Source organism: Solanum lycopersicum, chromosome 11 (assembly GCF_036512215.1).
Source record: "Solanum lycopersicum chromosome 11, SLM_r2.1".
Taxonomy (NCBI): domain Eukaryota; kingdom Viridiplantae; phylum Streptophyta; class Magnoliopsida; order Solanales; family Solanaceae; genus Solanum; species Solanum lycopersicum.
In genome coordinates, this window is record NC_090810.1 from 16,653,487 (window position 1) to 16,659,455 (window position 5,969).

The following is a 5,969-nucleotide window of genomic DNA, read 5'->3' on the forward strand; positions in this document are numbered from 1 at the left end:
GCCATACAAGTTTCATTATTTTTTTTGGATTTTGGACGGTAATGCTAGAAAGAGTACACGGTTGGCGTAGGTTCTAAGTAAAATACAATATGGGCATTTGCAACTCAATATGTTTGATTGAGATTGGATGCGCATCCACCTTTTTCACAATATTCGCTAAATAATTTTTCAACTCTTTGGCATGCTCATCACTAGCATCAAACCTCTTTCTCATCTTTTGACACATATCATCAAGTCGCACCATACTACCTCCACCATCCCTCGGAGCAACTTCCCAATTTTGAGGTAGAACATAGGGCCTACTCCTTTTGTTTTTGTTACCATAGTCACCTTGGTTGAAGTTGTTGTCACAGTTGTAGTTGCCATCTCAAACATAGTTACCCTTTTTGTTGTAATTCCCATAGTTCTGACCTTGATTTCCTTAAAATAAATGCCAATTCTCCTGATTGGAGACTTGGGTGTTCGGTCAGAAACCCCTCGTGTTCTCATTCACTGCATAATAGTCTTCGTCATAGTAAAATTCATCTACCAATGGTGGCGTCTTTGTCAAATAATTCACCGCATTCACTTTCTTGCCACCCCAATGACATGTTTCTATACTAACATAATCTGAGTTCTCACTGATCCATCTCTTCACAAATCTTATCTGCGGCCGGTTTGTGTGTATCTTGCACTGCAAAGGTGTTTCTCCCAGTGTCCGACTTCCTAGTGCTCCAAGTGTTGTTATTTCGGGAAATTTTCTCCAACTTTTTTGTGATGTCTGCATAAGCGCACTTACCATAAAAACCACCTGCAATAGTATCGAGTAACACCTTATTGTTATCATCTATCCCAAGAACTACTTACTGACTCCTCAGGCAATGCCACAAAGTTATTCACCCTATATTTATGGCTAAGGTTTTTAGAAATTGGGTAATACCTTACTAGGAACACATCCCGTAAATACTCCTAAGTATAGATCGAATTATAATTCTACTATGTAAACCAAATTGTGTCCTCTCCAGTTAGTGAGAGAGGGAACACCCTTAATCCAATGATATCCATGTCCAAGTACGGCCTCCCTACATAACTCTTGCCCACCAACCTTAGTTTGTCGATGTGAGCATGTGGATCCTTAGATGGTAGCCCCCAAAACAAACCTTTAACAGTGAGTATCTGTATAAAACTACTAGTAACCACGAATTAATGACCTTGTTGTAGAGGAGGCAGGACAAGAGGTCCATCCTAATCAATGATGTTAACATTGCCTCTATAATACTCTTGAGAGCGTGGGGCAGGAGGTTGTCTCCTTAGAGTGCCCTCATTAGGGTTTTCTACGATCATTTGGTTAGGAGCATCAACCGGCGGAGGAAGTTGACAGCCTATCCCATCACCAATATTCTCAGGATTGTGTGATTCATTCTTTCTGCAGAGTGTACATTCTAGTTCTGGATCAAATTGAATTATTGATTTTCCTCGACTTCGTGTACTTGGCTTACTCTAGAGCTTAGACTTGAATGAGATAAAAACAAAGAAAAAAAAGTAAAATTAAGAAAATGTTGACTAAATAAGTAACTGCTCTTATAGTTAATCTAAAAGCCACTATCCCCTTCAGCGACACAAAAATTTGATATGTTCAAATCATACTTCGCTAAGGAAGTATAAGCGGTCGTATCGAGTAAAGAACCCAATTGTTAGGTTGGGGTTGATCCCACGACGAAAATTGTTTAGAATTAACTTCAATCTACATTTACGTCTATTTAGTCAAGTCCTTTTTGAAAACAATTAATTAAGAGGGGGGGGGGGGGTTGTCTAAGAGAATTGTTTAATTATTTCTAAGTAAGACAAATAGAAAGTTTATAACTTTGGTGTTTATAAATTGATGAGAGAAACTAGGGTGTAAGTGTTTTCCATAGGTTCATAACGTGGTAATCCTAGCTATAACAATTCTTTCCTAGTGTCTTGCATGCAAAGTGGTAAATGTATCCCTAATTCCTTGGTCCGGAAACTAGAGAATTTCACTCCATCACTTGGTTCGGCTACATGTGTCTACTTTACTAAACCTTTCCTTTTGTGACAACCCAAAAATGCCTATGCTAAGTAAGGCCTAAACGTACCTAGAATGCCTAGGTTAGACCGGGTTCGCACGGATTGATGCGCGTGGAAATAGACCTATGAACCTATGCACCAGGCAAGACAACAAACTTGGTGAGTTAGTTGATCTAGGCAAGGTTGGTTCCAGCCATGTTGGGTACCCGAATACTAGGATTCACCCGAATGAGTCTTAACTGGACTTAGAGGGTTACTCCTACGTTTGAAGGGTTCTAGGGGTATAAAGGTAATTTCAAGGCAAGGGGTACTGTAGTAATTACCATTGTATGATATTTAATTAATTAAATAAGGTTATTAATTAGTCAAAATGGGTCAAATCTCGATGGTCAAGCCAGAGTTTTACCGGACCTCCACACTCGGGTTCGTGCGAGTTGGAGGCATTAGGGGGCACAAATTAAATGATAAAAAAATTATATAACATAATAAGGGGCAATTTAATAACTTAATGTATATATATAATCTGATTTTTTATCATTTAAATTGTGTTGAAAAAGTCAACAACAATTCCCACAAAAGGGGCGCAAGACTCCCACTAGGAGTGTGCTTCATACCCACTCTTAATTCTTTATATTACTCCTAAAAACATTTTCAGCTTTACCTCACAATTCAAAAAAAGAAAATAAACGTAAATTCACTTTTCTAAAAGTATTCTTTGATGAATCCATCAAAAAACAAAAGGAAGAATTCGTACACCTAAATGTTTTAGGTAAATAACTTCACTTGGGAACTAATATCAAAGCTCGGAAGAAAGGTTTCTGTATAGGTGGGGACGTGCGGCTGTGGCTGGTTGTCGAAGCTGAAAAGGTATGGGTTTTCTTATCTCTTGGTCCCTTTCCCAATAGTTCCCTAAGGTTCAGTTTAAGTCGAATCGAAAAACTAAGGTTGTCCCCCGTTGCATGCCCCTGTCATTAGATCCTATGAAGGAATTGATGCATGCGTTAATATGACTTCTGGTAGATGATTTTAGTAATGATTGTGATTGTGTGCAATGTGTGTTTCGGGCTGTTAATGATTTGTTATGTACGTCCGAATGTTGAATGTCATATATGCACAAAACATGCTATATTTCCGTAATTGTATTGTTACGTTTTACTTGAAGAAAATGGTGAATCATGTGTTATGTAATGTTGTGTGTTTAACAAGCAAAAAGAAATTGTGTTGTTCATGAACAAGAAAGTGAAAGTAAAGACCTTAATGAATTGGTTAAAAGAATATGTAAAACTATGAGTTAAATGCCTAGGCTAAATGTAACAAAGTGAATTAAAATAATATGTTAATTGAACATGGTTTAGGCTAGGCACTAGTATAAATGAAGAGAAATAGATGCTGCCAGTTAGAGAGGATCTCGAGACCTTAAGGTCCTAACACGAAGAGAATAAGCCTTAAAAGAAAAGAAAATAGGGTGAGAGAGGGGATTCGAACCCGGCTCATTTAAAGAAGCCTTAAAAATAAAAGAAAAAGAAAATAGTGTGAGAGAGGCAGGTTCGAACTCGGATCCTTGGCCAAGGGTGTGAGATACATAAATCTCACACCAAAATAAAATAATAAAAATTGAGGCAACTAGGATTCGATCCCAGATCCTCTTGGCCTAATGAATGAAGTCACCTAGAACTCTAAATAATTAAAAATAAAGTTCTGCCCAAGGGACTCGAACATGGGTCACGTTGACTGAAATTGTGAGACACATAAGTCTCACATATAATGAAATGAAATGCAGCCACTAGGGATCGAACTTGGGTCCCTTGGCTGAATGTGTAAAAAATGCATAAGTCTTACACAACATATACTTATATTATCATGAAACACTTAATCAATTATTAGTAACCCAAAATGGGTAATACCATTAGTTAATGGTAATATTAATGAATGAACATTCAGGTAATAAGGTGAGTAATTATGTTAAACTATGATGCCGATGAAAATGGTGACAACATGATAAGAGTCTAAGACGAATGGTGACACAAGTCTCAACCAAGCCTAAGCAAAGGTCAGTAAAAATACTCACCTAACAGAGTGTTGAATAATAAGAGACATGTCTCAATCACATTCTATATGTAAGTGTAAAGAAAATTAACACTTAATACGTAAAAAGAAAAGAGAAATCATCTAATGAGCTATGAATACCTCATGCTAAGAAGCAAGCTTCGATGATGTATGAGTTGAATGTAAATAGGAACTTTAAAACTAAGCACTGTTAGGCTAGCTATGAGTGGTGATACCTTCTTTCAAGAAGGGGGAGGTTCACATAAATCTCATGTGATGAGACTGTCGAGCAAGGTGGGTTAGGTCTCCTTAAATCTGCTAGTCTTTGAACTATGTTTCTAACACAGGGAACTAGATTGGTTCGAACCCATAAAGCTAGCATGTTTTGGTTTCACTTTGGCCAGTGACTCCACCTCTTTTTGGTGTGGGGAAGACATCGGCTTTGATGATGCTCACATGATCTATGTCGGTTAAGGTTTGAAGCTACTCAAAGTATTAAGGACAATGATACGAATGATACCGAAGGTGTTTGTGTAAGACAGTCAAGAGGTGAAAGCGGATTCAAGTAATGACATTAGGTTATTCTTGGTCATTGCACTTCATGATCCCGATGAGAGTCTTAAACTTCATCCTAGGTATAGCTGGTGTTCACATCAGCCTATGAATGAACGAATGGATAATGTGAAGTACAAATGAACGAATGAAGAAGGCTCTGTGTTTGTTAAAGGAGACCCTTGGGTTGAGATCCCATATGTTGGGTCTGCACTTGGGATGTCTTAATGCTACGTCTATGATTCCAAGGTGTCATGCATATGAAATGTATACTATATAAAACATGAAATGTATATTATGTGAACATATTTGTGTATGGTATGTGACATATTGATGGTATGGCCTTCCTATTACAAAATAGTCAATGTCAAGAGACTTGACCTTCTAAGAAAGCATGTTGATTAGGAAGAGCCATTCTTGTTCATGCATTACCGTTATGTGTTGTTGCCTGTACCCATACTTAGTGCAAGTGTATACTAATTCCATATAATATCACTATTTTAGGTGCAGGCTCAGGTGGATGTTAAGGGTATCGTTGCAGCTGTTCGGACTCAAGAGATTTCATCCGGAATTGGTAAGTCCTCATGCATCGAGAATGCATGCCTTTATATTTCTTTCTTAGTAGTAGGTTTAAAATAGTGGAATATGTTCCACTAGTGTTTCTTTCCTATTTTATTTAGACGCTTGTAATGATGCCATTTTGGCAAATATTACGTATGACATGAAATTCCATTTCTTTCAAGTTGCATGATGTTATAATTAGATGGTTGATGTATGAGTGATAAACTTCCTTACAAATATGCGTTTATATAAAGTCTATATATACTTCAACTATAAACAAAATGTTGTAAATTTTTTGCTAAAATTAACCGTATAAATGTGATGAATGCAAGAAGAGGCTTGTCTGTGACTTCTGCGAGGTCAACGATGCCGGTTGCGATTCGGTTTCCAGAATCCGGGTCATGCCAACTTTTACCTCATATTAAGCATCATATTCAATTTATAGCTAAGTTACTACATTTCATCAATTGAAACTAGCCTATTAGATAATATATACTAAATGTATGTTGATAATTATTTTCCTATCAACTACCTCCTTGGTCCGACAAGTAGAAATAGGGCAAGTTCTAATGCGTGCGCTCGTTCAAAAGACTTCTAAACAAAACAATTATCAATACATGCAAGAACCTATTCTAGAATTGTTATTTAGCTAGTTTTACCTTGTTAATTACCCATGGTTCCCACAACCCTAGTTGTCGATTTAGTTACCGATGATTAGAAATATACAATTCATAATTATTAAACAAGAATTCATGTACTTACTTTGATAGGTTTGAAGAAAA